The following is a 27620-nucleotide window of genomic DNA, read 5'->3' as shown; positions in this document are numbered from 1 at the left end:
TGTTATGAATTCAGCCATAAGTTGCAGGAGTGGAAATGTCACAGCTTACGCCATCACTGTCAGAAATAAAGGTAGCAAACTGTCTCTGGGGCAGTACCCCTCATGTCACTGGGGTAGGACCCTCAAGGGTACATCTCAGTACCTTTAATCAGGGAACATAACTGTATCATAATCCATTGAAATGATAAGAAATGATAAAAGTTGTACTGACTCCACACACCCCATCTCATCTCCAGGCTTTTTATTTTATTGTCCTGTTTTAAAAGTTTAGGTTGTAAAAAGATATAAATCCATACTTTTTCACCTGGAAAAACTTTATTTAAGGTTCACAACTGGACTGTAAAAAAACACTGTTGTACCTTTGAGGGAACACTTACATTGTTTGTACCTTGATGAATGAAAAATGTACCTGCACAGAACCTTTATTTCTAACAGTACATAGAACATCTGGCATGTTTGTGCAAAAACAGCTAATTAAATACATTTTTAACCAGATGAGACTTCCAGTCTAAATACATAAACATATCTTTAGGGAAAAGACAGTGTCTAAAATGGGACTTCAAAAAGTACAACAACAAATATCAGCACGATAAAACTAAAGTACATTTCATTTAAATGCCATTTAAGGTATGCATTTCACTAATCAGTAAATACAAAGTTTAAATATAAAATAAACCATATATGGGGGAAATCGATTATCCCAATGTTTACTTTGGGAAGCTTAGTTGAAAATGATTCCGCTGTTAAAACTAATTCCATTGTGTGGAGGCTGTACTTTAGCCTGGCTAGCTCTCACTGTGAGTTGGATATGTACTTCAAAATGATGTTATATTACAGCCATGAAGAAGGTGATACTATTTGTGAATGCAGTGAGTTATACACAGTAATCGTGATGCAGAACTACTTCCATGGTGAATCTCAAGAAAAATCTATTAACTTGCTTTCGCAGACCGCAAGCACGCTCTACTAGAATCTGTTAAACTGTAAATCTGTAGCACACCGCTCTCATTAAAATTCAAGTAAAATTGGCAGTAGACAATACAGTAAATATACACATAATATATACAAATAGCTCTGAAAGGGTTTATATGACCTGCTTTATATCAGTTCCTCAAATACCTGCTCACACCTGCTCTGTCTGTCTGTCTATTTATCCATCCATTCACTCCATGTGGCCTCTCCCGTAGTGGCATACAAACAACACAAGGGGGCAGAAGCATTCCACCATTTTTGCCATTTGCATATGGAAGGCCTAAAATGGAACAAAATGAATAGTTTGTTATTTGATTTACTTTGATTTTCTTCAGAGCAGATGGAGCATTTGAGCACCCATGGCAGGCTAGTCTTTAGCAGTCTACAAAATGGTTCACAACCAGCTAAGAAATCCCTCCAGATGGGCATTAATTATCTTGCCTGAATTATCACTCTTATTTTGAATCTTGCATTGTATAAGCATTATTTGTCTGATTGCAGTGGAAAAAAACATGCAGAAGGAAAAGAAATTGCTATATGTGCTTCTGTCAAATGCACTTTTAGAAATAAAGGTACTATGCAGGTACATGACTCGTTCATGAAGGTACAAACAATGTAAGTGTACCCTCAAAGGAACAACAGTGGTTTTAAGGTTCAATTGTGTACCTTAAATAAGTTTTTCCTAGTGAAAAAATAGATATTTGTATCTTTTTATGAACTAATGTTTTAAAACAGAACCATAAAATAAGCCTGGAGATGAGACGGGGTGTGTGGAGTCAATACATCTTAGAAAATATCATTTTAATGGATTATGGTGCTATTAAGTTCCCTGACTAAAGGTACTTAAGGGTACCACCCCAGTGACAAGAGGGGAACTGCCCCAGTGACAGTGTTGTACCTTTTTTTTTCTGAGAATGTGAAAGTGAGCTTCATAACTGTTACATTTCCCAGGCTCTTGTCTCTGTTCAAATTAGGGCATTTACTGAGGCTTTTACAGCAACTGGGGGACTTCTCTAATACCTTGTCATGATTCACACAGGCCAGTTTTCCATTTATCCAGCATTTTCCACAACAAGCTTTCTCTATGTTGCCATTGTCGGTTCAAATTTTCATTTCCATTTTGCTTGGCCTAAATGACCTAAATGACTCTAGCTCTGTGGGTGCTGTTTGAGCCTGAAGGGCTTTTGTAGCACACAGAGCTGTTTGCAGTGTGTCATGACCGCTGTGGTAGATAATGAATGCTCTCCTACTCAACCACTGACTCTAAGCTGACCCCCACCCCTAATATGGACTACTGCAAAGCCAAGAAGTGTCCCTCTGAGTGAATATGCGGACTGCTTGCTACACTGATGGGTTAGGAAAGTGGAAAAAACTCGTTTGAAACTGGATCTTTTTTTTCCTATGTTTTTGTTAGTAAAGCCTTCACTATATTTTACACAATTTGCATGAATCTGGACTGCTTAAAGCTCATTAGCATGAGCCAATTAGCAAGGTAATGGGTGCCTATTGCCCTCCATTCATTGGTCGCTGTGTTAGGATCTTTTTCTTCAAACATCAGGGATCATTCTCTTCACACACAGTGGAGCAACCTCACCCAACTTAAGATATTTAAGAGCAAGTTAATAACATATTCTTACATGCCACAGATCTCTGCATTTAAGATCCAACCATTTAGAAACAATTTTGACAAAAGCAGCATTAATGCAAATGCACCCATTAGGCCAAGACTTACCCCATAGGTCAAGATAATTGCAAAAGATTGAGGGACTAGTTGTAACACTGATATGAAAAGTTGCCGCAAACACCATTAATTCAGTACAATCCTGCGTTGTTTGAACCTTATGTGCTTTCCAACTTAAATACATAAGACTAGTGACAATATTTTTGGCCACAAAGAGCTGCAAATGTCAGCACAATGAAATTGAAAATTATATGGCATAAATAGTTTGTTTTCTCATTTTTTAAATGAAAAATTCTCAAAACTGAAATGTTTTGAATTTATATGAGGGGGAAATGGACTCTGTTTACCTTTAGAGGGCTTAGTTCTAACAACATGTTAAACTAGATAGAAAGTATTAATAGAATACTTGATAGAAAAGGTCAAAAATGAGATTAAAACTAGAGAACTGGCTGCTCTGGAAAAGCAAGCAGTTTTGAACATGAGACTAAAACCAATCAAAACCACAACTTGGTATTCTGCAAACAGTAGTGGAATATTATAAACTTATTGTAGTTGCAAGCAATTTGAGGAGGATCATAACACCTAATGACAGGAACATTGATAGAGCTGTGAAGTAAACCCAAAAATAAGACCCAAGAGAAAAACAGACAGTCTACACAGGGGGCTGAAAGTGTTCATTTCATCATTCTCAAAAGAATTCAAGAGGACGAACACAGAAGCCACACTTGAAGTTGCAAACCTCTCATCAGCACCGAGAACAGAATGGCCAGGATGCAATTCGCAAACAAACATAAGATGAGCCTGACGAGTTCTGCCTGCAGATGAGCCTAAGCACACTTTTTCATCTGTGAAGCATGGTGGAGGTAATGTTATGGCCTGGGCATGTATAGCTGCTTCTGGAACTGGCTCATCAGTTTTCACTGTTAGTGTAAGTGGTGACTGTAGCAGCAGAAAGAATTCTGAAGTGTGTATAAATCTTGTATATAAAATCTTGTCTTCCCATGGTCAAACAAATGCCTCACTGCCAAACTCACTGCCAAAGTTCATAGGACTTCTTTTCTTCTTCTTCCTCTTCTTCTTCTTCTTCTTCTTTCGGCTGCTCCCTTTAGGGGTCGCCACAGCGGATCATCTGCCTCCATCTTGCCCTATCCACTGCCTCCTCTACTTTTACACCAACCACCTTCACTACATCCATAAACCTTCTCTGAGGTCTACCTCTTCTCCTTCTACCCGGCAGCTCCATCTCCAACATTCTTTAACCAATATATCCAGAGGTTCATAGGACAAAGATTTAAAAACATACTGCTCACTTAACCAAGGTGCTCATCAGAAAGAAGAGTTGAAAAGTTCTAGACTGGCCAAGTAAGTCTGCTGATTTAAAATCATTTAAAAACTGATATTTAAATAGGAATATGACTGTGAAGTTGTATGCAAAAGTTTGGGAACCCCTGATCAAATTACATGTTTTTTTTATTTTCTAAGTGAAAATAACACACTCTTTATAGACAACACACTTCTGCACATTTCAATCCACAATTACTGTTTATTTGGTGAATTCAAGATGTTGGAAAAAGAATAAAACATGAAATGAGGCCTGTGGAAAGCCTGTGTAAATGGTACGTTTCATATACTGGGTTTTTTTAACAAAAAAATCTAAATAAAAAGGTGTTCCTTGTGGATGTTTGACCAGCAAGAGGATAAATAGAATAATATAAGTCTTAAATTCAGTGACTTCTACAAACTCCAGGAACACTTCTGGAGTAAAAGTTGCTTTCGTGTTACTAAAACAGCCTATTGAGTGAATCTTATTCTATAGCTCTTAAAATGATCAGATCACATCCATAAGCTTGTTATACTTGAATCCGGCATAAATATCAATAACACAGTACACCTGGTATTATGTGAAACTCATTCTTACAACAAGGACACAGTGTCATTGATGCAAAGCACTGTTCTTATGAATTCTCAGAAGCTCTCTGACACCCCCTTGTGGAAAATCTTCAGCCTGTTAAATGAGAGTGAGTGAGTTACATGCCAGTTGCATGTGGTGCTTTATGAATAGTTCTTGGCTTGGTTGTATGGTGCTAGGAAAAATCTTTAATTGGCATAAGACATTTACATTATGTGAAAGTTCCTTGCATGTTCCTTGCATTAACACTTCTTTAAACAAGAATCCACTAAAAGTTTCTTTATGGCATTAAAAGTGCACTGCTCCAAAGAAACCTTTTTGGAAGTTTTCATTTTTAAGAGTGTCTTTCAGGGGGCCAAACAGCTTCTTTCATTTGCTCAAAAGTGTTCACTTTGGTCATTATTCGTCTAAGAGAGGATGATTAGGGTTTGAGTTTGTTGATGTTACAATCCCCCTTCATTACAACCCGCTGACTCTTTCCCGCAGTTCTTTCAGCTGTTCTCCAGGTCAATATTATACATCTTAGCTAATAGAGAACAAAGGCCCTCTCTTACAAGGATAAGGGGCTGTCTGAGGAGTTGATGTGTTTTTGAAAAGTTAAGATCATTATTCATCAGAACTTCCATTATCACACAGTGACGGAGATGACATGCAGATGTGAGGAAAGATTGCATGGTTTGAAGACTGCTAAAATCTCCATCAGTATCAGGCAAAGCGATCAGAGCCCCTTCTTTGTTCCTTTCGGTGCTTAAATGATTGATTTGGTGTTTCATTTTGATAAGCCTTGCTGGCAGTTAAAAGAATATATTTAACTGAGTCCTGCTTTTACAACATGACTCTGTAATCAACAAAATGAAAGCGCAATGGGGAATAATATGATCTCGGGCAAACCTTCAGTGAAACAATGGCTGTTTTTCTTCAAATGAAGAAAGAGCCCAAAAATAATTGAATTTTGCTATGACGTCTATTGTTCTTGCTCATTAGCATGGTATAAGTAGCGGAGCAAATTGCTTTGTTTTTCAGCTCGAAATAGGCCAAAACATTAGCGGCCAAGTCCCCATTTGGCAAACGCGTCTTCCCTCATGTTTAGTTTAATGTTTGTTTCACATGGTGACTTGTATAAGGTCAGACTTTTCAAGTTAGTATTTAACCTTGCCAAGGGTCTGTGGCTCTAACTTGTTTTCTTGTTCATAATTATGTAAAACAGCTTAATTGAATGCAGTGGGCCGTGCACGTGGCCAAGCCATCAGTATATGACCGAAAGTAATGCTAAGGACAAATCTTAAAGTTAAAGAGGGATATGCAGTATCGTACAAACATGCTTTATTTATGTAATTTATGTTCAAAATGGCCACTATGAAGAAGTTATTAATTTTTAGCATCAGCAAATAAAGCAGAAAACATATATTCAATGGCCAAATTACACAAAGGCCTCAACAACCAAATATAATATCAACTTTTTTCAGTGCTCACTCTGTCCACCACTAACTTTTAAGTTTCTGTTGTTCAAAGAAATCAGCAGGGATATTCTTCTACACCTCCAACTCAAGTTCAGTCTTACAAGTTGGTTGCATTTTTGGCTTCTCACAATCCAAGTAATCCCAAACACATTCAGTGATGTTGAGGTCTGGACTTTGGGGTGGTCAGTCCATTGTTCTGAGCAGCTTCTTTGTTCAATTTAATTTTTTTTGTCTTCTTTTTTCTTTTCCTCAGTTTTTTACAGCTGTACAGCCTTTCAGACTTAGCGCTGAGATCTCAGAGATAAAAGCTTTAAGTGCGGTGCTGACAGTTTTGGTGGCCTAACAGGTATTGCATGGCATTTAGGAGTCCCATTTTCTCTCTCTCTCTCTCTCTCTCTCTGCAAGTGTATTAAGTAAACGGAGTGAAGTAAATGCAGGATGGACTCTGACTTTTGCACAGCACTGCAGTTCATAGGTCATATAAGGTTACTAAATTACATCGTGTTCTACATTGTAATTTCTCAATATAACTTGTATACACTGAAATGAAATGCACAATACACAAAATGGAATATGCTAGACAAATATATGAATGGGCATCATCCATATGTAAATACACACATACGAATTGGCTTCAAGCAACATACACTCACTTTATTAGGTACATCTGTTCAATTGCTTGTTAACTCAAATAGCTAATCAGCCAATCAAATGGCCGCAACGCAATGCATTTAGGCATATAGAGGTGGTCAAGACAACTTGCTGAAGTGCAGACCGAGCATCAGAATGGACAAGAAAGGTGATTTAAGTGACTTTGAACGTGGCGTGGTTGTTGGTGCCAGACGGGCTGGTCTGAGTATTTCAGAAACTTTACAGAGTTTACAGAGAACGGTCCAAAAAAGAGAAAATGTCCAGTGAGCGGCAGGTGTGTGGACGAAAATGCCTTGTTGATGTGAGAGGTCAGAGGAGAATGGGCAGACTGTTTCAAGATGATAGAAAGGCAACAGTAACTCAAATAACCAACCAAAATCTCTGAGGAACGTTTCCAACATCTTGTTGAAAGTATGCCATGAACAATGAGGGCAGTTCTGAAGGCAAAAGAGGGTCCAACCTTTTACTGTGTACCTAACAAAGTGACCGGTGAGTGTATGTGTGAAGAAGAAACTGGTGCAAACATTGTCAACGATAAACTGTACAGAAACATGGAGTCTCACAGCATCTTTAAAATAGTTAAAGAAATTAAAGTGCACATGTGCAGTGATTATAAAGGGGTTGTGATCAGTCTCTGGTGGATGATGATCATTTTGTACTTTCAATCATAATTCAAATGGGATTTTTTGTTATACTGTTATAATTTTATAAATATAAATATTTTATATTATAAAAATATTTTATATTATAAAAATAATATAAATAATATATATTATTTGTGGTTTTTTTTTTTTTTTTTTTTTTGTGGCTGCATTTTAATGCATCATATGTGCTTTTGGACAAAGTTGAGCAGAGTAAACAAAGTTGCTAGCAATTGTAAAAAAAATAAGAAAACAGAACACATACAAGACTGTGTGTGTGTGTGTGTGTGTGTGTGTGTGTGTGTGTGTGTGTCTGTGTGTGTCTGTCTGTCTTTCTGTCTGTTACATTTAAACGCATCTCAGATGCTGAGATTTCTCACTTGCCAAAATGTCATTAGAGACTCAAGGTGTTTATTTTTTGCTGTATACAAGAAGAATATGTAGAATATGACTTTTTGTCACATTTTTGGTGCTACAAAATGGTGAGAAATGTCATGGCTTGGATGATTAATAAATCAGTATTTTCTTAGCATAATTTCATTAGAGCCAACTACTAGCGACAAAAGAAACCTTTTGAAAAAGCCGGACTCCAGATGAGAGCCCATCTCCCTTTGGGCTGCACTAGATAGTGGAATAATGAGACAAATAGTTTCAAAATGAGATTAACAGAGGCAATTGGATCAAACAAAAGACTGTGAGATAAGCCAGTGACTAATATTAAAAGCTAATCAGAGATATTGTCAGAAAAAGATCCGGAAAACACGCTGATTGTGATAGACATACACTAAGATGCCATTTCATCAGGCAGACCTACCATCTACCTAGAGGCAATGGCCATTTCACCAGAAACACCTACTATTTTCATTTTGTAGGGTTTACAGTTACTAAGTGTAGCCCAACTGTAGCTGGTCATTTTACCAGCCACTGTCTACTCTGTCCATCAATTTAATGGATCCACCATGGGACCACCACTGACCACATATTATTTGAGGGGTGGATCATTCTCAGCATGGCAGTAACACTGAAATAGTATAATAGTGGCATTGCTGGGGTTTTTACACACTGTGCACACTTTTTCCCACCAGGCAGGATTGTACACTCCTAAAACAGATGGTTCTGGGCTCTTCAGGAAAGACAATGGTTCTCTATAGAACCATGAACACTCATTGCAGTCATCGGACCATATGATGATTCTGTGAAGTCTGCACTTTTTAAAGCTCCACTGAAACGTTACAGCTTGGCAAAAAAGGCTAGCTAAATTCAGCACAGGTGCACCCTCACTCTCACTGGGGTGGTACCCCTCTTGTCATTGGGGTGGTACACTTAATTTCCTCTACACACCCTGCCTTGACTCTACAAGGTGGACTGACAAGGTAGGTGTGTCTAATAGAGTGGACAGTGAGTGGACACAGTGTTTAAAAGCTCCAGCAGCACTGCTGTGTCTGCTTCACTCATACCAGCACAACACACACTAACACACCACCACCCAAATAGTATCTGCTCTGTGAGGGTCCATGGGGTCCTGACCACTGAAGAACAGGGTAAAATGGAGCTGACAAAGTATCAGAGAAACAGATGGACTACAGTCTGTAACTGTGGAACTACAAAGTGCACCTATACAGTAAGTGAAGCTGTTAAAATGGACAATGAGCGTAGGAACAAGGAGGTGGTCATAATGTTGTGCCTGGTCAGTGTGTGGGCCATATGAAATGAGAAGTGAATGGTGCATTTTAACAGTTTTTACATACTACATCAAACATTTTTATTTAAAAAAAAGTGAGGAAAATATAGTTTTCCATGATATGGGCTCTTTAATGCTTCTTTATAGTCTGCACAACCTCCTCATACACATCATCATTTAAACACAGCTGTGTTATTGCAAACAAATAATTCTGGTATTAACACTTGTGTTTAATCAAAGTGACAATAAACCTTATTTTCATATTGTCTGTAACTTGTTAAAACTTTGTCCTTTCTGGAATTCTGTGAAGCTGCTTTGTGACAACATCAGTTGTAAAAAGCACTATGCAAATAAATTAGATTAGATTAGATTTGATTTGTAGCTACAGATGTACAACGTGCACCTATATAGTAAGTGGAGCTGATAAAATGGACATTGAGCGTAGAAACAAGGAGGTGGTCATGTTGTTATGCCTGATTGGTGTAAATGAATCCACCAGTTACCAAGATGTCCTCCGTTATTGATTTGCTGACTCTAACTGAATTGATTCGCATACCGTGCAAACAGGTCAACAGAGGACGCCATAGCAGCAGCTCTCCACTTTGCACTGAACCACCTGGAGCAGCAGCACAGCTACGTCCGAATGCTCTTTGTGGACTACAGCTCTGCTTTCAACACAATCATCCCGGACATTCTTATCACCAAACTGGGCACCCTTGGACTCCCCCCCCTCACATGTGCCTGGATCAAGAACTTTCTCACTGACCGGCCCCAAACTGTGAGACTTGGCCCCCACCTCTCCTCCACTCATATGCTTAGCACCGGCTCACCACAAGGCTGTGTGCTGAGCCCCCTCCTGTACTGCCTCTACACCTATGACTGCAGTCCGGCCTGTGACAGCAACCTCATCGTCAAGTTTGCTGACGATACCACAGTGGTCGGACTCATCTCAGAAGGAGACGAGACAGCCTACAGGAAGGAGGTCCTGAAGTTGGCAGCTTGGTGTTCAGAGAATAACCTGGCTCTGAACACCAAGAAAACAAAAGAGATCATCGTTGACTTCAGGAAGCACAGCACTGACCCAGACCCCCTGTCCATCAACGGCGAGTGTGTGGAGAGGGTCCGCACCTTCCGGTTCCTTGGAGTCCAAATCTCTACCAACATCACCTGGACAGACAACATCACAGCCGTCATCAAGAAGGCTCAGCAGCGACTACACTTCCTGAGAGTCCTCAGGAAGCACAACATGGATTCCAACCTGCTGCTGACCTTCTACCGCTCTTCCATCGAGAGCCTGCTGACGTACTGTATCACAGTGTGGTACGGCAGCTGCACCATGGCAGACAGGGAGAGGCTTCAGAGGGTAGTAAACACAGCACAGAAGATTATTGGCTGCCCTCTCCCATCCCTGATGGACATCTACACCTCCCGCTGCGTCAGCAGAGCGAAACGCATCATAATGGACAGCTCGCACCCCGGATCTGTACTGTTTGACCTGATGCCCTCAGGAAGGCGGTACAGATGCATCAGATCAAGGACAAACAGACTTAAGTACAGTTTTTTCCCAAAAGCAATAACACTTCTCAACTCACAGATGCACTGATAGACTATCCCCAGACTTCCATCACCACCTACATACCAGTCTATTCCCAGACTCCATTACCAGCTACTGTGCAATACTCTGCATACGGAAATGTGCAATCATACTGTACATGTATGTACATTATACTGGAATATGTGCAATACTTAGCAATGTGCAATATTTAGTGTACATACAATACAGCTGTAAATATCTCCATATTTATATCTTGTAAAAACATAGTTTTTTTATTTTGTTTCTATATTTATTTCATATACATATATATATAAAACGCATAGAACTGTGCACAACCCCTCCCCATTCTATTCCGTGTCATTTGTTTACATTGGGTGTTTGCACTGAGATGGAGTTGCTCTTAATCTCATTGTACTGTGTATAGTGACAATAAAGGCATTCTATTCTATTCTATTCTATTCTATTCTAACTGCATGATTTCATTAACTATGTTCACATGCTTACAAAATAGACCAGTTTCTGCTTTTTAACATATCCATTTGATCTGATTACAAACAGAACCCAACAGAACAGTCTTCTATCATGTGGAACTCTTTTCTTATATTTGTAGTTTCTACTCAGATTTGGGTTTTTATTCTTAAATGAATATTTTTTTGTGGAATTACAGAGGTACTAACAGACATTGCATCATACAGATAAACTACTCTTACCTGTAAATGATTCAAAGTATCACTGAGGTTTAACTGCACACATCTATGTATTTAAAATATACTCCCATACTTCATGTTTGCCCAGAGGAACATTTTATTGCTCAAATGTTGATCTTTGTTGTCTCAGGAGACTTATTTGTGATTCTCACTTACGTTTCATTTAGAGATCAACTTTGTCACAGATGTTTCTCCTAAAACTGCTTAGGAGAAACAGCATTAGACAATAATGTGACATGAGATGCCTTAAAGGATGCCTTAAAGGTTAAAGGAGTAAAAACGGAGATCTCAGTTTCAGACACATATGAGATCTGGGGAGATCTCTTTCTTGTCTTGATTTGATCTCTTTCAAAACTCAATTTTTTCACTTTTAGAATGAACAGAAATGACTCAATAAAAGTAATAAAAAAGCTAGCAAAATCATTCAAAAGTTAAGGACTAAACCTTTGTAACTCTAATTAAACACATTCAGTTTAATTAACACAAAGAACGGTCCATTCACTTTTACCTTTTACTCTTGAACCTTTTATTAAATAAAAGTCAAGACAGTGGTCAGATTGCAGAATTAACATTGGCAGAGATGGTACAATTTCAGACCCTGAAATATAGCTTCAGTGTTCAACTTAATCCGATGCTGGATTAAAAACAGTAGCAACTATTTTGTTTTAATAAAATAATTAATAGTAAAAATACTATAATAATTATTACTAATGAACTAATGAAAATAAATTATGTATAATGCAATATGTAGTGTAGAACTGCAATCATTATACAACAGATAAATGGGTTATACAGCTAACAATAGTAGCAAAACAATCTTCCCAGCAAAAGAGCTAAGCTATGAAAAAAGTAGAATAAAAAATTTATGCTAGGTAATAAAACAGAGAATACAGGGCAACTGAGTTATTGACACAGCACAAACATCAGAAAACAGTCCAAACGTTTAGCTACTATCAATTTATGGCTATGTTCATAGCACAAACAGCAATACTACAATCTAAACACTAAACACAAGAAAACACACGGCAAAAAAATAAATCTTGGCAAGTGAAATAATGTTAAATCTAGTCAATAATATCACTCTATGATTGCTGTTAACTTGCATTTGGTCTGTTTTTTTTTTTACTCATTTTAAGTAATGTTACCAAATAAAAGTGTCTGGTTCCATTGAAAGGCAGTAGTTCTTGATTCAAGCATTATTTTTTTGATAATGCAGCTTTTTTAATCAAATAAGACGTTGTCTGTATAAAATGACTTAAAACAAGTACAACATGTCTAAAAAGAAGTTAATCTAATGCAAATAACCTAAAGACTTGATGTTTTGAATACATATAAGAGGATTTACTAGCCAAGGCAAGGACAGCAAGATCATTTTGAGACAAATTGTAGAACTCTCTTTCAGTTTAACTCAGAATAAACAAAGGCTGGATGGGCAGGGATGCATAACAGGATGGGTAGTAAAGGCAAAAGGATATCAGTATCCAAAAAAACAATACCTGGATCATCAATCATTTCTTCCCTCTCTTTGTGAAGTCTTAGACTTCGCCCTCATATGACATTTGTTGATAATGGCCTTCTTCAGTTCTTGACTGGTTCCCATTCTTGCAGTTTACCTCAGTTCATGAAATAAGCTGCAGTTGAATATAAAGTAGAAGAACTTACAATGATTGGCTTCATAAAAGAGTACTAAGAGTCTACAACACGTCTATCCACAGCACGGCAATACTGGCAACACTGACCAAAACGTGATGACTGCTTGATGATGGAACAGGTGAAAGCAATCCTTTTTTACCTTCTGTTGAATTAGAGGACAGGTCTGGTAGAGGACAGGAAGCGTCCACTGTTTGGGTATAACTCAAGTTGTCTAGGCCTAGCCTTTGGGATTGGAAGTCCACTCTGAAGTCCTTTGTGTACCTCAACACGGTCCACAAAGTCCCTGATTGCTTGCAACTCTAGAAAAAATGTATATACAGATAATTATGGTCATATTCTTTTCTTAATCAGTCTTCTCGCAAACAACCAAATAAGAAATGTGAAACACAGAACTGTGCAAGGATTTTGAGCGCCTGAGAAAACGAGATTTAAAAATATTCATCTGGGCAGTAAGAGTTTATTTCTTCAGAAAAAAAAACAACTTTGAATTAGAATAAAAACAAATAACGTAATACAGTAAGTTGATTTTCTGTATGTGAATGTGTTGGTTTAAGCTTTTCTAAATCCCCCAAATCCTCATGGCAGGCCAGTACTATTTGTGGTTTGTAACATGTAATACCAAGTTTAGTTAATCAAGACTTCAGTATATTAAATCAAGTGTGCTGGTGATTAAATAAATCCATGCGATCAAGCAGAACATCTGGAAACTTCATTCTTCACTCTACTACTTTTTACAAAAAAAATATTTTTTAGAGTATTTGTTTATTTGTATTTATTCTAATTATGCTCATTGACAAGATAAATTATTTTTAGAATTAATCATTTTAGAAGACTTTTGCAGTGCTGTATTGCCTATTCAAAACTGTCAATATATAAATAATAAACTTCTCTGTTTGCCTTATAACATTCAGCAATTATATGAAAGCCAAATTCCCCAAAACTAAGTCATATTAGGATTTTATATTTAAGTGAAAATATGTCTTACTGATAGTAAACAGCATATATTTCATCCTCCTCCTCTTCTCCATCTCTGCTTGCACTTCCAGCTTACATGCATCACATAGTTCCCATGGTCTATCTTCAGTTGATCCACTCTGTGAGAAGTCTTTGAACATTCCACATTCTGGAGATGGACGACACTGTATGATTTTGCTATCTGCTGAACTTGGATTACAATGCTTATTCTCTTATATAGGATTATTATTCTTATTTGTATTTGCAACAGAAGGTGACAGATAAGGTTTAATGTCATTAACAGATAGACTGAACAGAATTCCCACAAAGGATTCCTTGGGACCTGGATTATTTGGAATGGCCTGGCACTTATGTTCATCTAAATTCATGAAATCAGACTTGGTCTTGGTTCTGGTCAGAAGTCTCTGGTGCTCTCATAGGCTGTGAATACACAGGCTGGGTGTTCCAAAGTGGGATTGGAGACTGATGCTGTGTTGGTCTCAGTGAAGGCTGGTGCCTTCCTGGTATACAAGAGGGCTTGTACTCAGTTTGTGTAAGTGGAAACCAGTTGAGACTCTGCCCTGCGATTTGGAGTTGTATCTTTGGATAGGCATGTAGGACTGTGGAGGGTACTCCCTTCTCTTCATTTTGTTCAGATAGGCCAATGTAATTGATGATGGCATTATAGATTTTTAGAAGTAATCATTTTAGATGTCTAAAACTTTTGCACAGTGCTGTATTGCCCATTCAAAACTGTCAATATACAAATAATAAACTTGTGGTCATGATTTAATCCTCTGTGTTTGCCTTATAACATTCAGCAAACAATTATATGAAAGCCAAATTCCTCAAAACCAAGTCATGTTAGGATTTTTCATTTTGTTTTTGTTCAGATAGGCCAATGCAACTGATGATGGCATTATAGAATTTTCTGTAAGAGCTTTTCCTTCAGATCTTACAAACTGCCAATAGAAGACTCATCCTCTATCAGTAAATCACAGTACTTGAACTTTTTCATTCTGCATTCATTCTCAAATGTGGGAAATGCAAAAGGCCTGAAAAACAGAATATGACAGCTTGAGAGTATATAAAAATGTCTGAAATTCCAAAAACTAAAAGGTAAACTTGCAGTTAATTAAAGCTGCACTATGTACAATGTTTTTGTTAACACTGCAAAATGTTGCATTACTAAGTTGGGAGGGAAAACAGAGCAGTAAAAATATAGGTCAATTTGAAGTCATTTTTAACATCCAAATGTAAAAATAAGTTATAAGTTAATAAAAATAGCTATTAATGTATAATTTGTTACCATTTTAAACAGTCATTTGACAACAATGATTCTTTCTACAATAAGTGTAAATTTAATTTGTCAGCAATGTTATGGCTGCAAAGACTTGTTTGTAAGTAAATTGTTTTATGATAAACATTTGTATTAGTTATTAGTTTTTCAGCTGTCCCAAAATGTTCTAACTATTAAAGTATTTTTATTTACTACTAACTTTAGGGTGGAGTACTGTGGTGTGTTCAGCCAAAACTGCACCAAATTAACAAGAGACACTTCACTGTTTCAGGCCACACCAGGCCATTTCTTTTGGCCTATTTATCATGAAAGTTTGACACAATATAAAGGACAAAAGGTTCTTTCAAATTATGCAAAAAACTGGAAAATGACAAAAATGGAGATATGAGGTTTTGATCCAACAGCAGCAATATGCAGCATATGTCAATGACTAAAGTCTCAAGCAGCTGAAAAAATGATCTGTAAAGCTCTATCCAGCACATATTTGTGACATCCACATGACAAACCTATGCTCTAATAGGTATTTTTCTGTTTGTTGTTGTCTGCACTGTTGTTGGTGTAAATGAATTGAGTATGTTGTTAAAGCCTGTATACTCCTTGTTAACAGTGTACTTGAGTTAGTTTTACTCACAGATGTGGTTTAGTTCACAGGTGTAGTGAGATATTAGTTTGTAGCTGCTGTGTTTAGTGTTTTAATGTGTAGTGGTGGTTACAGTAGCATTTTAGTTGCATGTTTCTAGAGCAGGTTTGAGATGTAGGGCCGTCAGAAATAAAGAGAAAATGTTACTTGAATATTTTGTTAATAACTGTTCGTTTCACAGCTGTGGGCTCTCCCACACATGCATATGAGCCCTCATATATTTATATTTACATTATTTATTCAGTATAAGTAAGTTTATCTAGTGTGAAGTGTCATTGCATCATAAACATGTTTGATCTTTTAAGTGGGACTGATTTTATGAGGCTAAACGTCTAACATATGCATCATTTAAAATATGCATGTGTGTATAAGAAGTAAGCGGATGTACACAGGAGGTTTAATGTCTGAAGGGTTACAGGACTGTAAAAACTCTGGGAACTTCTGATCTACAGTAAACCATTTCACATCAAACCCCTCTGAATGAATCTGTTCACATTTCAAAAACTGGACTCATTTTGGATCATTTTGGTTGGTCCAGTTATCATAAAATATTCAAGTAATGTGAAAGGCACTTGGTGTTTTCAAATTCTGTAAAAAAAATAGTGAATAAAAGATGAACTAAAAAAAAAAGAAATTAGGAAAAATGACAATTTGATATGACAGCAATGTAATATAGAAGCCGTATTGCCTTACTAAACCCTGGTCTCCTCTACTGGGGATGATTTCCATATAGCCGAATTGTTTTTTTTTTTCGTTTTTTTTTTCAATCCTGCACACAATATGCCTTTACTCTACAAAATGTGGAATAATATAGCAGGCAGGGTGATAGAAGAAAAGCCGTTAACAAGCCTGGAAAAGCACAGGAAGGGCAAAAAGAGGCAGAGTGCAGTCTCGCCTCAAATCTGATTGAGCTTTAAGGTGACAGCTCTTGGTGACAGATGTTTCTGAAACAGAATCTACTTGATGTGGTTGGCAGTGCGTCCTGCCAACACAAATCAAATAATCAGAGGGAACCGACGGAACGCAGCCTAATGTCTACAGAGATGTCAGCTTTGAGAGAGAAACAGAAAAGAAAACTGTTCCTGGTTTTTTATTGCCTTTATACTCCATTTACTATATCATGAATATTTCAGGCTTCATCTCGATGCATACATCATAGCGGTTCAAACGCGGGCCAGTCATTTCGAATCATCCTTTTGTTTTGTGCTAAAGATTATGTGATAGAAAAAGAAATCATCGTTCATCTGCAGAGTGACAGCGTACAAAATACAAACAGCTTCATATATGTGGACCACTTGCCACACATACACTACGTTTTCCTGAAAGAGCCGATGCTAATGCTGCACTTTTATCCTGAAAGCTTAAATTATTGATGGAAAATGTTCGGGCTATCTGACATCTTGGCACATTCTCATGGTGCGCATAATTGTCAGACTGAAAAGTGATGGTAAGTGGTGGGGTGGGGGTAGGCTCTGCAGTGAATTGTTGGCCTGTCCAGCTCATTGGTATGTCCAGACCTCTCTTGATGGCTGGATAGCCTCAGGCGGGGCAGAGGGGAGAAACACACTCAAGGAGCTAAAAAGTCGAGCGTGGTATAGAACATGCAGATGCAGTAAACCTTCATTTTCAACAGTGACTGAAATTAGATGGATGAACAGATTTAAGGGGCCTGCATCCTACAGTTTTGTTAGATTTTGTTGCTGTTTTCCCTGAGATCCACAAGATTTGTGTGGGTTTTAACCGTTAAAATTCATGTTTACAACCTCTCTTTATTCCTTAGAATTGAACAGGCTCTTTTATATTGCTGTGCCTTTGAAATTGATATGTAAATTACCTCTGTTCTGATTGGTTGCCCTGCACTTTGTTGCATTCAAGAAGTCTGGGCTAAACCATTCCTTATAAGCTCCTTGTAATAGCAATAGGCAGGGCTAAAGTACTGTAGAGTGAGTAGCGTCAGAAATACATCATAAAAACTACAAATTCGAAATACACAGTCGACCAGAGGAGGATAGACTCCCCTTTTCAGTCTTGGTTACTCTCAAGGTTTTTATCTCTTGCTCTTTGGGAGTTTTTCTACTGTTCCCCTTAGCTTGTTCATTTCGGGCTCGGAGTCGGATTTTCTGTAGCCGCTTTGTAACAACAGCTGTTGAAAAAAATTTTATACAAAAAAATCTTGACTTGAATTGAACTGTGCCCTGTGATGGACTGGAGACCTGTCCAGGGTGTATCCTGCCTTCCGCCCGAAGACTGCTGGGATAGGCTCCAGCACCCCCCCGTGACCCTGACGGAGAAGCGGCTTAGAAAATGGATGGATGGATGGATGGATGGATGGATGGATGAATTGAACTGAATTTTTTAAATTGATACTCATGTCAACAATTTCCCGCTCATCCCAAATGTAGTTGAACAGCCAAGATGTTTGGTTTGTCTCCCTAGGTTTCTGTATGGAAGTAACTGTGTGAAATAACATTTGTGCAGATTTAGATGATCCCACACTCACCTTAATCACTTCCTGAAGGCTCTCTAGTGGTCATTCTGCTAAATAGATATCAACTTGGATGTTTTTAATTATTTTTAATTTACATTTTGTTAAAATATGCCCTAAATTGAACAACAAAAATATAATCACATAAAATAATAGAATCAGTCAAATTAGTTGAGCAGACACAGTGTTTTTCTTTTTGTGACAAAGAGGTTACATGGCGTCTTCTGTAAGTATTTTAAGATGAATATCTCGATGTAACATACATGTCACAACACAATTTTGTTACTTATATTTCATTATTTGGTTCTAACAAAGGGGTTATATGTAATATAGGACATGTTATCAAAGCATTAACATTGTTAAGTGGGTTGGAACATACCTGTAGAGACAAATAACATGCTTGTAAATTTAGCTGGTTTGGTCTCACGCACTAACCAAACACACCTCCATTTTCTTAATGAGGTCACATGAATGCAAATTCACTGTCATATGACTGCATCCATGAAGTTCAGTATATGTCACTTAGGGACAACATGAGGATAAAGTGAAGGATAAAGTTTTATAAGTACCTTTCCAGACCTGTTAAAGTGTTTGTGACACATAGTTCACCATGGGTCGTTTTGGTTAAGGCCTGATTTTTGTCTGTTGTCTTTTTTTTAGATAACAGTGTCACAGTGTCAAAAACCACATAAGCAAGTCTATCTGAGATTACTTAACAACTTGATGCTGTTTAAGGCAAGTGTGTGATGATCTAGGGATCCAGATGGCGTAATGCTAATTAAGAGGCAATTAGCTTATATCACTGGTTAGCTAGATTAGCTTCCTAGCTCTAGTGTAAAACAAGAGGAGCACAGTTGAGACAGAAAACATGTCTTGGCTCAACAACATTTGGATGAAGGAGAAAATTGTCTACATTGTTTATCTATTTATTTTTGCCTATTTCTCTCTGATAGGCTCCAGCAACCCCCTGCGACCCTGAGGGAGAAGAAAATGTGTGTGTGTGTGTGTGTTTGTGTGTATTTGTCTTTGTAAGACTTGTTTGCTAGTTATCATAGGGAGGCTGAGACACAGTGCTTATGTACTAACTAATGATGTTATGCTCTGTTGTGATTGATAATCTGCTCTCGTTACGCTTGTTACACCTGCTTGCCATCAAAACTCTTCCCCTTTGACCAGACCTCCAGGCCAATCAACGCCAAGGCCTCCCTTGCTGAAGTTCTGCAGCGTTTCCATGGCAACCCCTCCTCCTCTGTGACAGGAGTGTTGTGGTTGATTTTTCTTGCAATTAAGAGATGAACTGCTGTACACACAGGAGCATGCAGGCTTAGTTTAGAGCTACTGCCACTTCAGGCTTCACACCCTCCATACACAACACTGATGTAGCACAGCTGCACCAGCATCACTAGAAGACTCTGAACTGCCTCAAAAGAATAGCAGAGTATTATTTATACATTCCTGTTTTGTTGTGTTCAGTCGTTTGTAGTTCTACAAAGTTCAGTTCCAAAAAGTTGGCACAGTATCTAGCATGCAAATAAAAACAGAAAGCAATGATTAGTACACTTTGATTTACTGGTAATAAAGATTACAAAACATATTTCTTGTTTTATCTCATGAACTTTATATTTTTTTAAATATATACTCATTCCAAATTTGATGCCTGCAACATGTTCCAGAAAAAGTGGGACAGGATCATTTTTACCACTGTGTTATATCACCTTTTCTTCTAATGACACATAATCATTAAAGGACTGAAGATACAAACTGATCCAGTTTTAAAAGTGGAATTGTTTTACATTAAGTCTTAAGTTGCACTTGTGAAAAAGTATTTCACAGATGTACAAGTTACCCACAAACACAGCCTCATACAATGACTGTACCCTGGCCTGGAGAACATGGCGTCCACTTCTTCTAAAACCATGAAGCATTGAATCATCAGTCCACAATACAAGTTTCATTCCATTTGAGATAAGCTCAAGCCCAGAGAAGTCGGCAGTGTTTCTGGACATCTGTGATATTTGGCTTTCATGCATAGTATCTTACCTTGCATTTGTGGATATGGTGACGAACATTGTTTATTGAAAAGCAGTTTATTGAGATATTCCCTAGACCATGTGATGATATCAGTCACAGAAGCAATGCTATCTGAGATGTCAAAGGTTGTGGGCAATCAGTCGTGGTTTTTACTTTGCTTTTTATTCAAAGAGATTTTTCCAGATTCTATGAATCTTTTGATAATATTATGTACCATACAGGGTAAACACCTAAAATCTTTGCACAAACTTGTTGAAGAATGTTGTTCTTAAACAGTTTATTTAATTAATTGCTTAATTAATTGGATTAATTGCTGATGCAATTTTGGCAAGTATTTTGTGGTGAGCCTTGAACCCATCCTTCGTCATAAGGGGCTAAGCCTTTCTTGGATGCTACTTTTATACCCAAGCATGATTATATCATCTCTTTTAAAATCTTTTCTGAACACAAAAAAACATTCCTAGTCTTCAGTTACTCCTGTCACAACTTTTTTGGAACGTGCTGCAGGCATCAGTTTCAGAAGGAGCGGATATTTGAAGCTGTCAAGACATAACATTAAATATCTTGTCTTTGTACCGTTTTTATTTAAGTACAGGTCAAAACTGGATTTACAAATATTTTTAGCACATACTGACTCAACTTTTTTGTTTATGTTTATAACTGTTAGGAACATTATATAACTGTCTTCAATAATACACATATCATTTTGCGACCTTTGTATCAGAAAAAATGAATACTAACATCTACATCACTGGACTCATTTTCTCTTCTGTCACTGGTTTGTGGTACTTTTTAAACGATAGGTGGGACGGTAGGTGGTCCTATGCATAGTGTTTGCAATTTGTTGCAGTGGATTTGCCTTGAACGTTAACTTCAGACGCAATTTTATTGTATTTTTTTATTTGTATTTTGCCCTGTGCCTTCTCACATACATCAATCTAGCCCTCAATCTAATAATAGGACCAAAACTTGAACTGCATATGTAAATCAAATGGAAAAATTGAAAAGTATTTATCTTATGTTATGACAGAAAGAACTTATAAAATTTCAAATGTTTCCTTTCTTGTCTGATTTAAATGTCAAGGTGTCTGACTTTTGGTTATTGATAAACCTATGCAGTCCATAAAATCTTATGTGGGGATGCCCCTCCAGCCCCAGCCAACTTTATTAATGCCAAATCAACCTTTTGCCCACCAGTCGTCCTGCCCTGCAGTCTGCCAGCAGAATGGTCTAGCCAGTTAATAAGATCAGCCAGGGGTCGATGACACGCCAGTAATTGTTCATGAAGGCGCTTGCACATATCCCCCATTTTTTCCCTCAACCCACTTTAATTAGAGACATTTTCTCTAGCCTTTTGTTAATTGGGTCCTAAAATATTTCATGATAGCTGGAGACTGCAGGGATTTGTTAAATGCAGTCAGCCCCCGTGCTGTTCTTCATCACAGCTGTTGAATTATTGAGTGAGCGGAACGTGTCGCTTATCAGCCATTCTCTCAAGGTCTGTGGGTTCGCAATGCACACTAGTAGGGATGGGTGACCTGGAGTGACCTTTCTAACAGTACCACAAGGGGTACTTATGCAATTGTTGGCAATGGGCTGTATATATAATAGCAAATAGCAATAGGCTTTATCCACTACTAGTCTAGAGTGTGGACAGTGCTAGACATAAAAGATGTTCCTTATTTACACTATTTTCAACAGTTTAGAATAACAGTGAGGACATCACAAACTAGACATTAGCACCCTTTTGCACGCTCTTAGTATTATCTCAAGCAGCTTCATTAAGAGTCCCCTGAGATACTTCTTCAACAGGATTGAAGAAGCTAATGCTAAGACCTTTCGATTGCTGAAATGCACAGATTGAGGGGCATTTCAAATATATACATTTATTTTTTAAATTTAAATTAAAAATCTAATACATAGGCATCAGCTTTACTACTTGCATTTGTCTTTATGCTCAAAAAGCTCAAGCCTTTACAACAAAATATGTTTAAGATGATGAAAAATGGTAGTGTATGCTCTAGTACAGTTGGGAACCATGCTATTAGAGCTAGGCCTTCAGTACATGCTGTCAAAACATTAAGAAGAGGAAAAAATACTTCCATGATTATGTTTTCATACCAAGAGATTTCTATTTGCATGTTAGCACTATGCTAATGCTTGTGCACATGTGGACATTCTAGATTAAAAATAGGCATTTGAAGTTAGTAAAAATTGTTCCGTTCGCTTTGTCTGAAGCTTGTAACAGAAAATGGCATATATTTTGACATATTTTACAGTTTTGCAGTGGCTCTTTCAGTCATAGAGCTGCTGTTGCTGCTGTTTTACATTTCTGTAAAACCTTAGATTATGGCTTGTATTCACAGTCAGTGACACATCTAGGACTTCCAGCAGACCTAGAGTTACATTTATTTTCATAAATTGGTCCCATCTGTTGTAAATCAAAAGCATCACTTCCTATGCTGGTAGGTAATTGTGTAAGGCCTTCAGTCCAGCTCCTGAAATCCTGACCAATGGGAGAACTAGCTTGGCCGCTATCTAACTAGATACCAGGGGAAACAAAATTCTATTGGACTTCCGCAACAAAACTTGAACAGTGAAATTAGAGTATTATTCTATAAATACTCAAATAGAGTGTCAATTCAACAAGCATAATGATTCCAGAAATTATTATAATTAAAATGATCATTATTATAATTATTAGACCTCTGAAGGTCTAGAAGGCTCGAAGGATTCCTATATGTTTCTATAAGAGAGGTCTACAATTTCAATTGGGAAAAGACTTTCTCACTTTCACTTAAAGTAGTGGTTCAGTCAACAAATAGTTTCCCCAAGACATAATGTTTGGTGTCAGATATTGCTGTACTAGTTTTACACTGGAACCGTCAGGCTAATAATAGCTAGCAGTGATGGAAGTTAAGTGCCAGGCTGGCGTTGTCTATTAGAAAAGTTAACATTGTGTAAGCTACATACTCAAATCATCATTTACTTCAACCATAACTACCATACTGAGCTGTTAAGACTTGCTTATATGTTTTCCGATATCATATGTATGATATGCTGTTATCTATAAAAAACAAAAGTGTGCAAAAGTATGTAAAGGTTCCTGCTAGGATGGCTACTACTATTGTTTTTAGCTATCAATTTTTTTGATAACAGTATGTCATACCTAGTCAGAAACCACATTAGTGAATCTGTTTGAGATTATTTAACAACTCCATGCGGTCTGAAGCAAGTATGTGATAATTTAGGCATAAGGCTATAAGCATTCATTACTTATTAGCTACATTAACCTTGTAGCTCCAGAGAAAAACTAACATCAAACATGTCGAGTGATTGACCACATTTGAGAGAAAATCATGTACATTTGTTTTTTTTGTTTTTTTTTTGTCTCAACAATTAATCCCTGTTATTGGCAAGTTCTTGGAAGAAACATTAGAAAAACATTAGGCACAGTTAGACTGTAAAGGCAAACATTCATGTATTCCTGCATCATGGCTTTGCTGAGATAAAGAGACTAGAGGAATATTTTCCCTTGGACTGAAAATATAGCTGCATTGCCATCTCTGTTCCGCAAAGTTTCCGCTGGATGCTCAAAGTCTGGGGGTGTGGGTCATCAACCTGCTCAGCCTTGGCTGCTGCCCAAGTACACTACAACACGGGCCCAATTTCACTCAGGCATTTCACTGCAGATACATCAGAGGCCTGATGCTTGTAATTCTTGACATCTGCTCTGCCCATTAATAAAACACAAAGCTTCTGGCTCTGCTAGTGTGGAATATGGGTATGTGTGTATTTGTGTGTGTGAGTGTGTGTGAGAGAGAGAGAGAGAAAGAGAGAGAGAGAGAGGTGAGAGAGAGAGAGAGAGAGAGAGAGAGAGAGAGAGAGAGAGAGAGAGAGAGAGAGATGTAGTCTGGGGAGTAGAGCAGATAAAAACAGCCTCCAGGTGAATTTCAAACATAGCATTTTTTAAGCTATAATCTTCTAAGCCGCACTCATTATTTAAATGCAGGTAAAGAGCTGGGAAGAACTGCCATTAAGTTGGGGAAAGTTTCAGCATGTAATGAACCAGATCCGTAATGAAATATTCTGGATGTTATACAGAAGTATCAATGATGACATTCCAATCAGATTTGTGGAATTATTACTGTTAGGAACACATATATATATATAGAATACATATTTTAAGCCGCTTATCCTTCTGGATTGCAGGGGGAGCTGAAGCCTATCCCAGCAGTCATTGGGTGGAAGGCAAAACCCTGGACAGGTCACCAATCCATCCCAGGACAGTAAGAGGAGCAGATAAATCTAATTAACAGCATTTTCTCCTTACCTAAATTTAGTCACTCAGCCAAGACAAGTTTAAATTGGCTGCTTATATTTTGGAGTGGAGCTACAAAGGCTAATGTTGCAAACAAGTAAAAAGACCCAGCTTTTGCACGTCACTGGAAGTGAGCTGCTCAGGCACGAGAGAACAATTTGGATGTCACGATTGGCTCCTCCCACTCCTCCATGTGCTTTTTGTTTACTTTTTGATCTCCCACATGCATTTGTTTTGGTTTTCAGTCCAGCCCCCTTGTTGTCTGACTCCGCCGCTGACAGTTGGCACCTGTGTTTTCCACCTGTATCCTGTTCTATCATTATCTCTGTTTGTATTTAAGCCCTGTGTTTTCCTGAGTTTTTTGTTGGTATTTGTTTCTATATTTGATTTGTTTGATGTGTATGTTTGATATGTTTGGATGTTTGATGTATATGTTTGATATGTTTGGATGTTTGAGGTATATGTTTGATATGTTTGGATGTTTGGAAGTCTGTGTTTCTTTCGTCATGTCTGAACCCCAATCTCTCCGTGCTGGCTACATGAACCTGGCCTGTTACAACTACGACCCTGGATTTGCCCCAAATAAATCTCGCTTTACTCAGCATGTGTCCGCCTTCTCGCTTCCTGGTGTTACATTGGAAGAAGCTCTTCCTTCACTTCCAATAATTTCTGGCTGATTTCAGTCCCAAAATAAAGGCACACCTGAGCCATTTTAGATCACCTTAAAGCCCTCTCTTCTAGAGAGACTGGACTGTCTGTCATTTAATGCACAGGTGCACTGATAAAGCTATGACTGTAAAGACACTATACATAATAATAATAATAATAATAATAATAATAATAATGCAACACACAGAGGGGGTTCAGTGTATAATAGCAGCAATAAAAATAATAATAATTACTCCTATTGTTATTATCACCATAATTCACATTATTCACAATGAAAAAAAAAGTATTATTTTATTCTACAGTGACAGTATAATAAATACTTGTTCTCATCTCTAAATCTACAGTATATTTTACACAGTTGCATCGTCCTCTGGACCACACCGGATATCAAACAGTAACAGCAGAGAATAAGGTTTGACTATTAGTATTCGATGCGGAAAAGGGAAAAGTGATTAAAAATGCAACAATATCATCAGGAGGGTCAGTGGCATGCAGGTGAGGTTTGCATTGCAATCCACTTTTTAGGCTCTGAGCTATTTTGTGGTTTCTGGCATCCTCTGGCATTCTTAAAGTACTGACCAATAGAAAAGCACTTAGCTTTATTTATCTTGATACCACAGAGGAAAGCGATTCCTGATTGGCCAGTTTTCCTCAATTTCAAAAATTGAACCCCTTTGTTTCCATTCAAAACTTAACAGCAAACAGTGAAGTAGTACTGTACTACTTCCAGAGTTCAAATACAAGCATGATTCTTATGAATAAAAATGAATTAAAATTGCAGACATATTTTTTCTCCCAGAAATCATTAGGCTTCTCTGAAGGCCTAGATGGCCCTGAGGGTGCCTCTCTGCAATAACATTAGCAATACTGGAGTGATTCTCATTCTGTGGCCAGCAGTGCTGCCTTTAAGCAAATTTTTATCTTTTATATAAATAGATAATAAGACAATCCCCTGCAATTTTCAGTTTTATTAACTTCAAACATGTCTCAGAGGTTAATGCTGGTTATCATATCTGTTTATCTTTTTAAAGACAGTCCACAGATCTTCATGTACTTTTAGTCCAGCAAACTTCTCCAACTAAAAGCTCAAAATGATGTATGTCACATATGGAGTTAATGAAAATATTGATAACAGATATCTTAAGATATCCGAGGGGGACAGATAAAGTGGCCGGGCTTTGACAAAGGGGATTTTTTTGTCATTTTATTTGACTGGAGGGATGACATCCCCTTGCATCCCTCCTCAAACTGGACCTAGCATGATTTTGGGAGTGTACACATTACCCTCTGTTAGTGTCTGGGAGCTACACTTATTTCTGCAGAAGTATAAATCAATCTTCAGCCTTGTTAAAGTAGTGTAAAAATATGTAATTTAGTTACATAGTTCTGTATAATAACAATAATAACTTTTATTTATAGAGTACTTTTCATACACCAAGCAGCTCATAGTGCTTTAAATTTAAAGATTAAAAATAAATATTAAAAGCAAAAATACAATAAACCAGAAAAAAATTAATTAAAATGGGCAAAAAATGATCAAAAAGTAAAATTAGGTAAAATGACAAGTAAATAAAATGAACGACAACATTATTTTAATAAATAACTAGGATTAAATTGAAATCAGGGTCTTCAAGGTTAAAGGGATTAAATCACGTCTGCTATATAGATCAAAAACCTTCCATAAACTATGAGGTTTGGTAATATGACCTTAAAAAGCCTAGATATGTTTTTACACATGGACTCTGGCCTCAAGCAATTGCAGCCAGCCTAAGCCTGGCTTCAGCTTACCCTGCAAGATGAATTCGGTGCTGACAAATGGCCGAAACACTCCAGCTTCAAATTAATACGGCTCAGGCCGAGTGGCGAGATCCACTTCATTTTCTGACTTGTTAGCCGGCCTCATACACACGCAAGCCCCCTTGCTTTTGAAGTCACAGGAGCGTGTGCATGCAGATGGGAGGGGGAGTGTTTTTGCATATGACTAGAGCAGTCAGTTGCTAGGCTACGCTGCTGATGAAGGCCTGGGACTGAAGTGCCGGAAGGCTCCATGCTTTTTGGTGACGGAGTGGATCGGTGGCCCATAGGCTGTAGCTCATGAGCCAGTGGGCTTTTATCACTCAGAAAGAGGCTGTGTTTTCTGTTCAGACTGATCTTGGATTTGTCTTGGTTCCTCATGAGGTTTCTTCTTATGCTATTTGCTGCCATTCTTAAAAATAGAGGTCATAGAACAGTACACTCCCAACCCATTACTCAGGGCCTCTTTGATCCACATTGTTCCTCCAACCCAATTTGAAACATCCAGAAATGGAA

The 27620-nt window shown here is 37.7% G+C and overlaps 1 long non-coding RNA gene across 1 annotated transcript; it reads right to left on the bottom strand.

The window, feature by feature from the left end:
• Window positions 1-12398: 12398 nt before the first annotated feature.
• LOC119261913 lies at window positions 12399-27215 on the bottom strand. Its single transcript, XR_005129268.1, has 3 exons — window positions 27099-27215; window positions 13050-13209; window positions 12399-12888 (listed from the first exon to the last, which is right to left on the bottom strand). It is a non-coding gene; the product is annotated as an uncharacterized LOC119261913 (long non-coding RNA).
• Between the last annotated feature and the right edge of the window lie 405 nt (window positions 27216-27620).

The sequence above is a fragment of the Pygocentrus nattereri genome, chromosome 21, assembly GCF_015220715.1.
Source record: "Pygocentrus nattereri isolate fPygNat1 chromosome 21, fPygNat1.pri, whole genome shotgun sequence".
Lineage (NCBI taxonomy): Eukaryota > Metazoa > Chordata > Actinopteri > Characiformes > Serrasalmidae > Pygocentrus > Pygocentrus nattereri.
Note: the sequence above shows the minus strand (reverse complement) of the source record. Positions and strands in the feature narration are given on the sequence as shown.